The sequence below is a fragment of the Arachis ipaensis genome, chromosome B4, assembly GCF_059453495.1.
Source record: "Arachis ipaensis isolate K30076 ecotype BB chromosome B4, ASM5945349v1, whole genome shotgun sequence".
Taxonomy (NCBI): Eukaryota; Viridiplantae; Streptophyta; class Magnoliopsida; order Fabales; family Fabaceae; genus Arachis; species Arachis ipaensis.
In genome coordinates this window covers 22,598,004-22,610,417 of record NC_142439.1, presented here as the reverse complement: position 1 = coordinate 22,610,417, position 12,414 = coordinate 22,598,004, and the positions used below count along the sequence as shown (strand labels likewise).

Sequence of the window (12,414 nt, the reverse complement as noted above, 5' to 3'; positions counted from 1 at the left end):
TGCGACTTGTACTTCCTCAGTTTCGCCTTCTGGTTGAGAACGGGGTTCGTCGCGAGCCCAGGCTCCTCCGAGTTCGATGGCGTTGGCCTCTTTTCCTCCAGGGTCACCCTTAAAGTTCAGACTTTTATTGTAGCAGTGTCGCGCGAGCTTTTGTTCTCCTTTGACGGTGGTTATGCCTTCTGGAGTTAGGAACTTCATGAGTAAGTGTGGAGTGGAGATTACTGCGGCGAGCTGGTTTAAGGTTGTCAGTTCTATAAGTGCATTGTACGCGGAGTTCACATCGACTACGATGTAGTCTATGCTTAGCGTTCTGGACCGGGATTCCTTTCCGAACGTGGTGTGTAGTGGGATGTATCGGAGGGGTTGGATCGGAGCGTCTCCTAGCCCGAATAGGCTATATGCTCTTAGCTTCTTTTCTTGTAGTCCGAGCTTGTCGAAGGCAGATTTGAAGAGGATGTTTGCGGAGCTTCCCTAGTCAACCAGTATTCAGTGGAGGTTGGCATTGGCCAATATGATGGTAATGACCACAGGATCATCATGCCCAGGGATGATGCCACTGGTATCTTCTTTGGTGAAAGAAACGGTGGGGAGGTCGGGCAACCTACTCCCTTCTTCGACGTGGTACATTTCTTTAAGGTGTCTTTTGCGGGACAACTTTGAGATCCCTCCTCCTGCAAATCCTCCGTTGATCATATGAACGTGTCTTTCTGGGGTGTGAAGGGGGCGTTCAACTCGTCCTCCCTCTCCATCCCTCCTTCTCTTCTTTGGCTCATCCGTTCTGTTGGCTAGGAATCGATCTAGTCTACCTTCTCGGGCCAATTTTTCTATGACGTTCTTCAAGTCATAGCATTCGTTTGTGGGGTGCCCGTAAATTTTGTGGTATTCGCAGTACTCGGTCCAACTTCCTCCCCTTTTGTGCTTAATTGGATGGGGTGGTGGGGTCTTTTCCGTGTTGCATATTTTCCTGTAGACATCCACTAAAGATACCCGAAGAGGGGTATAGTTACGGTATTTCCTGGGCTTCTCTGCGGCTTGGTCCTCCTTCTTTCTTGGCTCTTTATCTTTGTCTTGGGAGGGGTAGGAGAACCTAGTTTTTGAGGTTTTCCTTAGTCGGGAGTTTTCCTCCATGTTGATGTATTTCTCCGCTCGTTCTTGCACTTCGTTCAAGGATGTGGGGTACTTCTTAGATATGGAGTGGCTGAAGGGCCCTTCTCGTAGGCCGTTGATAAGTCCCATGATAGCCTCTTCTGTGGGGAGATTCTGTATATCGAGGCACACTTTATTGAATCTTTTCATGTTGCTTCGGAGGCTTTCCCGTTCTCCCTGCTTAATTCCTAGTAGACTTGGAGCGTGTTTGGCTTTGTCTTTTTGAATGGAGAACCTGGCTAGAAATTTTTTAGCGAGGTCATCAAAGCTTGTGATTGACCTTGGGGGTAGGCTGTCGAACTACTTTATAGCCATTTTGGTGAGAGTAGTCGGGAAGGCCTTGCAGCGGGTTACATCCGAGGCATCCGTGAGATACATCCAACTCCTAAAATTGCTGAGATGATGGCTTAGATCGGATGTTCCATCGTACGGGGTCATGTCAGGGGATTTGAAGTCCTTTGGGACTTTAGCCTTCATGATTTCTTTCGTGAATGGGTCTTGTTTTCTGTGGGGACTATCTTCACGATTGGATCGAGTAGTCCTGGCTTTGAGATCAGCTTCGAGTTTCTGGAGTTTTTCTTCTAACTCTCTCTATTGTCTTTCAGCCTCTTGTTTGAGCTGTTTGAGGTGATATTGTTACTCACGGATGGCGTTTAGGATTTCCATGTTTTGTTTTTGTTCGTCCCCTTTATAGTGGTTTGCTTCTTTTGGTGATGGTCGTGTGACATCCGCATTTTTTGTTGGTGTACCGTCTTTCATGCTGGAGGTGTGGTCGTTGTTAGAAGGGTCATTTTCCATGATCTTGGGATGACTTTCAGTGTCCCCGGCAACAGCACCAATGCTCCGAGGGTTACCTGAAACGTTGAGATCGATCTCGGACGAGATCTTCCGGTCTGGTTGAGCCTGTCGTGTCTGACTTGCTGGAACTTGAGGTGCTGCTGGTCCTCGATCACCGGAGGGTGGTGGTACCTGCAAGAGACTTGATACGCGGGAATTTACCTCTCAACAAATTTCCTTCCGGCAAGTGCACCGGATTGTCGTCAAGTAAAAACTCACAAAAGAGTGAGGTTGAATCCCACAGGGATTGGTAGATCGAGCAATATTAATTGAAGAATTACACTAGTTGAGCGGAATCAGAATTGAAATTGGGATTGCTGAATGTAAAATGGTAGGAAACTTAAATTGCAAGAAATTAAAGGAACAGAAAATTAAATTGCAGGGAATTAAAGTGACAGAATCTTAAATTGCTGGAAATAAAAAATGGGATCGAGGAATTAAGCATGAAATTAAAGAACATAATGTAAATAGAATGGGTAAGATAAGAGATGGGGGATTCATTAGATTTTTGGAGATATTGAACTCTCCGGATCAAATCATTTTCATCTCTTCCTCAATCAATGCATTCACTGACATCGCTTGGCAATCTTAGATGATTGGATCCCAATGTCTTGGCTCACCAATCTTTCTAAGCATGAACAATTGCCCAATGTCTTGATTTAATTGCTCATGGGAAGAGTTGATGTTCGGTCACTGACTATACCACACAAATTCATAGATTAAAGTATTGGTAAGATTACATGTCACTATATCCATCCAAACCCCAATCTAATCCAATGTGAGAAAGCAATTCTAGCATGAACTCTTCATTCCTCTCTCAAGGCTCCGAAGAATTCCAATTATGGATAGCTTCTCTCTCAAGACAACTATCCAATTGAATTAAGACTGAAAGCTTTCTAACAAAAATCAAGAGAAAAGAAAGAAGAAGAAGATGAAAACTACTATTGATCCATTGAATTACAATAGAGCTCCCTAACCCAATGAAGATGGATTTAGCTGTTCATAGCTCTTAGAATGGAAATTGGAATTGTAAAATACATTCTGAAATTAAAAGTGCAGTAAGTGTAAGATTTCCAAAATTGGGAAAAAAAGGTCCTTGCTAACTTAAATTCTAAGCTATTTATATACTTTCTTCAATTGATCTTCAAGACTTGAATTGGACTTTTGGCCTTGATGGGATTTGGTTGAAGATGGCTTCAATTGGTTGCCCTTGGTGTTGAGAAGAGATCTGTATAAAATTTGAATCCTGATGCTTCACGTTTGAGTCAACGTTTAAGGGCCAACGTTGACTCAAACGCCACTTAAAACAAACCAGCAAAACTAGAAAGCTTGCTGTCATTGGCATTTGACTCAACGTTGGAGGGCCAACGTCAGCTAACCCACGTGAACGCATACCGTGTGCTTCCATAGAAAAGGTTAAAAAAGCTCATCCATACTGTACGCTTACGCGTGGATGCCAGATTTTTATTTTACAGTTTTAAAAGGAAGCAGGGGACGTTGGCCTCAGCGTTGGACCTCCAACGTTCCCTCCAACGTTGGTGTTTTCACGCGTACGCGTACCGTGCGCTTCCACGCAAAATGGTCAAAAATGCTTATTCACGCGCACGCGTACATTGTTATTTTTTCATCTGTGCAAATCCGTCACTGACGCGTACGCGTCGATTCAAAATTCTCAACTCCAATTTCTGGGCTTGGCATTGCGGATTGATGTGCGAGATTTGTCGTGTCGGTATAGAATTTTCTCAAATGAATGAATTCTCGTTGCAAGTATAGTTCTACACCAACAAACAATCCTCCCAATCAAAAATTTGGTTGTCACAAATAACAAACCCCAAATAAGAATTAACCGAAGTGTTTGAACTCCGGGTCGTCTCACAAGGAATTGCAATGAAGTGCTCAATTATTGGCTATGAAGAACAAAAAGGGGGTTTGATTTTGATAATTGACAATAAAATATAAAAGCAAGAAAGTAAATGACAATTAACCAATAAAATAAAGGAGAGAACTCTTGGCTAGACATAGGTAATTGAGATCACCATCCTTGTCTACAAACCATATATTAATAATTATGAGAGGCCAATCAATTAAGTCTACTTCCAAAATCTTTAAGTACGTAATATCTACTCCTAAGCTTGAAGTATGTCAAATAGGCTTGATCACATCAATCCATAAGTTCCAACCTATCTACTAATTAGATTAGTAGTGGGTTAGTGTCAATGGATATCAAATTGATCACCAAGGGTTCTCAAATCACCAATTCAATGAGACCCAATGACTCAAGGTCACTCAATTCCTTTAGCCTAGGCCAAAAGTCAAGAGAACTACTCAAAAACTAGTGAAAGCATTTTAACAAACACCTAGTGTGTAAGAAAATTAAACATCATAAATTGCAAGAATCAATAAAATCTACCAACTACCAATTGCAAGAAAAGTAAGATCACAACTCAAATTAACAATAAAAGAACATCAAAATCAAATTGCATTAAATGTAAACCCAAATCCAACATGAGCATTCATAAACATGAAAGAAGCATAAAAGTAAAATTAACATCACAAACTAAGAGAATGAAAGTGTAGAAGAAAGAATTCATAAAAGAAACAAGATGAAAACATGGAATCAAAGCTAGATCTAAGAGAGATTAACCTAAGAATCCTAATTCTAGAGAGAAGAGGGAGCTTCTCTCTCTAGAAACTAACCTACATGATGCTAAGCTACAAACAATTGCTCCCTCCTTTCCCAAGCTTAAATTCTACGTGAAATAGCATCAGAAATGAGTTGGGTTGGGCCCAAATTGCTTCAGAAATTGCCCCCAGTGATTTCATCTTTAGTGGGCCATGAGCAGCATCGGCACGCACGCATACAGTGCACGTGCACACCCCTAAACGTGAAGCAACATATGAAAAAATTTATATCATTTTGAAGCTCCGGATGTTAGCTTTCCAAAGCAACTAGAAACACTTCATTTAGACCTCTGTAGCTCAAGTTATGGTCAATTAAGTGCAAAGAGGTCAGACTTGACAGCTTTACGGTTCCTTCATTTCTTCATGAGTTCTCCCACCTTGCATGCTTTTCTCCTCACTTCTTCCATCCAATACTTGTTTTATGAACCTGAAATCACTTAACAAACATATCAAGGCATCAAATGGAATTAAAGCGGATTAAATTTAGCTATTTTAAGGCCTAAAAAGCATGTTTTCACATTTAAGCACAAATCAAGGGAGAATTGCAAAACCATGCTATTTCATTGAATAAATGGGGAAAAAGGTGATAAAATCCCCTAAAATAAGCACAAGATAAACCACAAAATCGGGGTTTATCATGGACGTTGGAGGCAGCGTTTGAGGCAGTGTTGGACCTCCAACGTTCGGTTTTGGCGCGTACGCATACGCGTACTGTACGCTTCCGCGCAGATATCAAAATTTACTTTTTTATGCGTACGCGTCATAGACGCATACACGCCACTCAAAATTCAATTAGCTCCAGAATTGAAGTTTTTATCACCACGTTGGGGGTAACATTGGATGTCCAACGCTACCTCAAACGTGAGCATCAGCCACCATGCAGAGAAGTGCTCTGTTTCTCTTCCAACGTTTGAGGCAACGTTGGTGGTCCAACTTGGCCACCAATGTTGCTTCCTCTTCATCCTTTCCATGCTGCTTCTTCAACCTTCCTCTATGCTTTCCTTCACCTATCATCAACCAATGAATGCATCAAAGCCTTGCTAAAACCATGAGAATTCTTATCATTCTTAGCATACAAGTAATCATAGCATAAATCATCATTAAATTGCATCAAATTACTCATGGTTGAATGAATATAGGCATACATAAATTTCTACCCAATTTTCTTACTTATAGCTCAAGAAAGTGCATAAAACCTATCAAAAACAAAGAAAAAGGCTAGTGAAACTAGCCTAAGATGCCCTGGCATCACAACACAGAACTTAAATCTTGCTTGTCCCTAAGCAAGTACTGAATTATTATGAAGAAAGAATGAAACAGAAGGGAGTATTCATATCAGCAAAGCATTATTTCTTAGTTGATGGGGTTTTATGCAGAAAATGCAGTAGCTAACTTCTTATTGATCTTTAAGCATAGAATGTCTCCTTCAAGCATCAATTAACACACTGCTATGACCTCTTATTATTTACTTATCCTTGGTAATTGATTTTATTTATTTTCTTTTCCTGTAGACTTTAGCTCAGTGTCATGTGTTGTAGCAGTTTCTTAGCTCATTGGTACTTAACACATTTTCCACTACAGACACTTGGCTTACAAATCTTCTTAGGACGTTGATGCCCAGCACCTCTTTGGGTTACTAAATGTCTTGTAGCTAGGTTGCTCTTGATAATGGACTTTCGATTGATAATCCCGGGTTAGTTAACCCAAGTTACCAAGTGTTAAAGCACTCCATAGAACCTAATCATCCAAGCAGATCCTAGTATACAGACACCACAGGCATATGTCCTAAGGTCCAAGCTATTGGTGTCTAGCCTTATTCATTGCTTTCTTTTGTTTTTGCCGCTACTTTTGGCTTTTCTTTTTCTTTTCTTTTTGTTTGTTTCCCTTTTCAACCAAGGAATTTTATTTACTAAGATTCATAGACAGCAAGCTAACTTTCACTTAGAAGTAGAGCAATCTATCCTTTTATTCATTTGTAAGTGAGCTACTACACAATCAAACATACACCACCACTTACTGTTATTTTACTTCTTGCTAACGAGGAACTATTCCACTTCTTGTTCAAATATTTCTTTTATTTAATTGAAAAGACTTAGGGAACAAGATAAGCATTTAACAAGTGAAAAAGAAAGCACACACACTTAGGCTAGCACACTTATTACAAAGATTAAAACATACGGAATGCAAGATGACTAAAACCATAAGTGAATATCAACGAATTAAGACAAACATGTTCTTTCTTTATTGAATGGAATAGCCAAGGAGCAAGTCCACCTTTCATTTTTTATCCTGTTTGTCTTTCTTCTTCTTCTCGCTTGCTTTCTTACTACTTTCTCCCTTGACTTTGCCCTTTAGCTTTTGCCAGAATCCAGCTTTCTTCATTGTCTCTTCTACTCTGTTTTCAAGGCCTATTGCTTTGTTTATTTCTCTGGCACTCCTTTCCTCAAAGTATTCATCGTAAATTGGAAATGCTGGGTCCATGCTATGCAGATGTTCCCCAATGTAGTTGAGCTTGATTTGGCTATTTATGTTATAATCAGCTTGAAATCCATACCTTGCATCCTGAAGGGTCATGAACTCCTGGAAGGCTCTCATGTTATCAACTTGAAGTTGGGCCAGCTGGTTGAAAGATTCTTGAAATTGTGAATCTTGTTCTCTTTGTATGACTAGAGATCTTGACTCATAATCTCTCTGTTGCCTCATCATTCTCAGTTGAAGCTCCTCTTGTCTTTGTTGAGCTCTCATGTGCTGTGAATGGAACTCTTCTTTAGGGGTGAGCACGGGTCGGTTTGGTTCGGATTTATGGTAAAATTAGAACCGCACCGATCAAAATGTAATTGGTTTGGTTTGGTTCGGATTTGTGTTTTTTTGTATATGTACCCAAACCAAACCAAATCGATTAAGAACGGATTGGTTCGGTTCGGGTAATTGGGTACCCGATGACTTTGAAATTCATAATAAAAAACCAAATTTTTATCTTAAAAATTCCACAAGTACAATAAAAATGTAACATCAATAGAAATAATCCAAACATGTTAAATACCAAATACATTAAAAACTAAACTCATTAAAATCCAAACATACCAATAGTGAATAATTTTTGTCTAATGAAAAAGTCATATATATTTTTTATTTTTTATTTAATTAATATATGATCGGGTTCGTGGGTTGGTTCGGGTTCTGCATCCCCAGAGCCGATACCCGAACCAATAACTAACAAAGATCATCGGTTTGGTTCGGGTTCGGACGGGTAATTGGGTACCTGCTACCCGTGCTCACCCCTACTCTTCTTGCTTTTCCTGCACTCTCATGTATTGTTCGGAGAGATTTTCAATTGCTTCTTGCATCCGCCCCATGTCCATGTTGTTTTGTGGTTAGAATTGTTGGTCCTCTCCTTGTTTTTCTTGTTGCTCTTCTCCTTCTTGTGGTTCTTCTCTCCTTCTCCTCCTTTGTGGTCCTCGATTTTGCTGTGCCTCTATGACATTCATCATTCTTTCGAGGGTTATGGGCATGCCTAGATACAGCCACGTTGGGTGTCCATCCTTTAGTGGCACTCTGGCCTTCATGCATAACCTCATAATGGTGCTTGGGTAATAGAGCCAGGCTTCAGCAGAATTTTTTTCTGCAACCCTTTGAATGTCATTTGCAATGATCTCATGGACCTTTATCTCTCCCCCCACCATTATGCAGTGTAGCATAACAGCCATTTGCTTGTTGACTTCCGATGTGTTTACTGTGCCAAGAATTGATCTCTTTATCATCTCATACCATCCTTTTGCCTCATGGATGAGATCTCCTTTTTTCAAGTACTTGTGCCTTCCTTGATTGTCCCTCTCCCAGTCAGCATTCACCACACAGATATCACTAGATATTTCATCATAATCTGGGTTTCCAGTTACTCTTTCGTGGTATCCCGGCTCATCAAAATGTGCTGGCCTAAGTCCTAAGACCTTCATGATAGTCTTTGGACTAAAGTCCACTTCCACTTCCTGTACATAACTCTTGTAAGTTGGAGCTTCAATCATATTAAGCCTTGGGGTGTTAGCATAAAACTCCCTTATGATGTTTGCATTAATCGTGGTGATTGGTGAGGTAAGATCTTCCCATTTTCTCTTTCTGACCTTGGCTTTTATTTCTAGGCACCCGTCATCAGGTAGCTGAAAAGGGACTTCTGGATATATCTTCTTGTCATTCATCCACCCAAGTTGCATTTGATGGTACCATGATCTGAACTTCCATCGATCATATTCGTTTTCACCTTCTTCAACCATGGGTTCCTTTCCTCTTCTTCTTTTAGAGCTAGAAGAAGAAGCCATGCATGCCTCCCTTAATGGTTGGCCGAGTTGAGGTTAAGGGTTTATGAAGAGAATGGGTTGATGTGATGCACCCTTAGAGGGAAAATGTTTGAAGTTAAATTAGTGTTATGGAAGCAAGTGAACAAAGGTACTTTGTTGCACAAGGACACGGCTTCTAGGCTTTGGTTTTAGAGAACAAAAGCATTGAATATCTGAGTACAAGAAGTGTGAGATTTTGGTTCACATGCACGGTTCAAGGGAGGCTATTTGTAGTAAGCTCTAATGAAAAATGGATGGCTAGGATTCATTTGGACAAGTGATAAATTAACGTTGTGCATGCAAGGTTGAATAAAGACAAAAGTTGCCTCTTCCTGAAGCATATCTCTTCGGTCTTCCAAGTGCTTCTTCCAAGGATGTTCAGACTCACCCTTCAAGCCATGTGATCCCCTTTTGTCTTCATGCTAGCCTTTCCTTTCCTTGTCTTGTCCCTTTCATGAAATAGTTCTCTGTGCACCTAACCATCATAACAAGACAAAAGGAGTGAGTACTAACAGGTGGTGGTAAAAGAACAATTAATATTTTAAAATTAAAACCTTGGCTATCATTCCTCATGCTTGTTTAACCAACCGTGACTCTTTTTGGTTCCACCATATATAGTCTTGGAGGACACCAAACTTAGTGTTTGGTCATATGGTTCAAAGTGTTACTTCCTCCAAATGTTGTCATTGAAATCTCAACGAAATTAGTGTCACTTTTTTTGTTAAACCATCATGAGAAAAACTTTATTTTGCTATTTCTAAACATGAACTAAAAAGTATAACCATGGTTGTACTTTCATGACTTTCAAAGCTCAAGAAAACTTGACTCATGACTTTTTCTTGCAATATATAGAACACCAAACTTAATGTTTGGCTATAAATTCCAAGAAATAAATGTCAAACTGGCATTATGATCATTATTTTTGAAAGGTATCCTAGTGTGCCTGTCAGCACACCAAACTTAGAATTGAATCATATGCTTCTTAATGTCATGGAAAATTGTCAAAATGGTCTTGAATTCATGCTAGAGCAACACTCATTATTCATACTGAAGTATTAAAAACAAGGAAAACTAAATCATGGGCTGCCTTCCATGGAGCGCTTCTTTAGCGTCACTAGCTTGACGATTGGTCTTTGTCATGGTGGATTGTAGTGCCTTAGGTCTTCTCCCCTTACAGTGAAGCGGTCTCCACTTGATTCCTTAATGATTTCTACATGCTCTAGGGAGAGGACCTTTCTAACGGTGAGCACTTGAGGTAATTGAGATGGAATGGTTGGAAGATAGGGTGGGATTGGTGGATGGTGGGCTGATATCACTGTCTCCAGGGAAAAACCCTCTGTAGGAATCTTTTTATTTCTCCATCCCCTTGGTAATTTCTTCACAAATCTTCCCTCTTCTTCCAGTGGTGCTCCCATGAGTGTTGTGTCAGGAAGTCCCTTGCTAGCTGCTCCTCTCAACTCTTGTGGCTTCGGCTCTTCCTTGAACTCCATTGGTTGCTTCTTCTCTTGAGTTTCTTATTTATCCATCAAGGAAAGCTCCAGATGCTGCCCCTGTGGTTCATTTCTGTTCTCCTTCAGAGGACTCTCAATGTGCTCTTCCTTTAATTCCTTGCTCTCTTTCTCAGATTCATGCATGGGTTTGAAGGCCTGGAAAGTGAGCTGCTCATCATGTATTCTCAATATCAATTCTCCTTGTTCTACATCAATGAGAGATTTTCTAGTAGCTAAAAATGGTCTCCCCAGAATAATGGGATGGAGGTAGCTTTCCTCTATGTCCAGAACAACAAAGTCAGTGGAGAGGAAGTAATTTCCTACTTTCACCAATACATTTTCAATTAGTTCTTCAGCCTTCTTCTGAGTTTTATCTGCCAATTGGACGATTACATCCGTGGATCTCAGCTCATTGATTTGCAACTTCTTCATAAGAGATAGAGGCATCACATTTATGTTAGCTCCTAAGTCGCAGAATCCTCTGTCAATTCTTGTCTCTCCTATGGCATATGGAATATGAAAACTCCCTGGATCTTTTTTCTTCATGAGTATGTCTTTTTTTATGAGGGCACTGCATTCCTTATTCATTGTCACTGTTTATCCCCCTTTTAAGGTTCCTTTCTTCGTCAACAGTTCTTTAATGAACCTGATGTATGTTGGCATCTGTTGAAGAATTTTGATGAAGGGGATGTTGACACTGAGTGTTGCAAAAATGTCTAGGAATCTTGAATATGACCTATCTTCCTCACTTCCCTTGAGTCTCTGTGGGAATGGTGCTTGTGGCACAAAGGGCTCGAGGTATTCTTTCTCTTTTTGTTCCTTCCTCTGTTCAGGGTTAGCTATTTCTTCTATCTCCCTTACATCCTTCCTTGGTTTTCCCTCATCATGCTCTGAGTGTATGGAGTATTCTTCCTTCAGACCTTCTTCACTGCATAGATTGATTGACTTGCATTCTTCCAACCTTACCTTCTTCATTTCCCCTCTTGAATTTTTCTCTGTATCACTTGGGAAACTATCAGTGGTCCTTGGGAATTGTTGTGAAAGGTGTCCTACTTGAAATTCGAGATTCTTAAGAACTTCCCCTCGATTTTTCATAATTCCTCTCTCCTCTTCTCGGAATTTTTTCATGTCTTCACACTCTTTGCAAAGGTTTGCAAGCATAGCTTCCATCCTGGCCATTCTATCCTCGTCATGTGGTGATGGTTGGGTGGAATTTGGGTGTTAAGAGTGGTTATTGTGGCTTTGATATGGTGGCTTTGAGTAGGTGTTTTGTGTGGTATGGTATGGTTTTTGGTTGGAGTTTTGGTGAGTGGCGTGGTTGTACTAGGTTGGATTGTGTGGTCTGTGGTCTTGGCCTTCATTTTGTTGATTCTCCGACCCAAAGTTTGGGTGGTTCCTCCAACCAAAATTATAGGTTTTAGAGTATGGATCATTAGCTTGCCTAGATGAGTTTCCAAGGTAATTAGCTTCCTCCCAGTTGGCTCCTTCTTCTGTCTCCAATTCTTCTTGAGGTGATGATTGAGTGTGGATAGCTGCAGCCTGAGTCTTCTCCATTTGCTTGGTCAATTCAGCTAGTTGCTTGGTGATCATCTTGTTCTGGGCCAAGATTGCATCCATATGGTTTAATTCCAAGACTCCCCTATTGTTGTTTCTGTCAGAGGCATAAAAATACTCATTGTCAGCCACTGTCTCTATAACATCAATAGCCTCTTCAATGGTCTTCTTCTTGTTTAGAGAACCTCCTGATGAGTGGTCTACAGCCTTCCTTGATTCACAATTCAGCCCTTCATAAAAGATGTGGGTTTGCACCCACTCATTAAACATGTCAGGGGGCATTTCTTTGTCAAGTCTTTGAATCTCTCCCAGGCTTCATATAGAGTTTCACCATCCTGTTGTCTGAATGTCTGCACTTCAGTTCTTAGCCT

General features: G+C 40.5%; 1 non-coding gene across 1 annotated transcript; it reads left to right on the top strand.

The window, feature by feature from the left end:
* Positions 1-12,307: 12,307 nt before the first annotated feature.
* On the top strand, positions 12,308-12,414 carry LOC148566904 (small nucleolar RNA R71). Its single transcript, XR_015881942.1, has one exon. It is a non-coding gene; the product is annotated as a small nucleolar RNA R71 (small nucleolar RNA).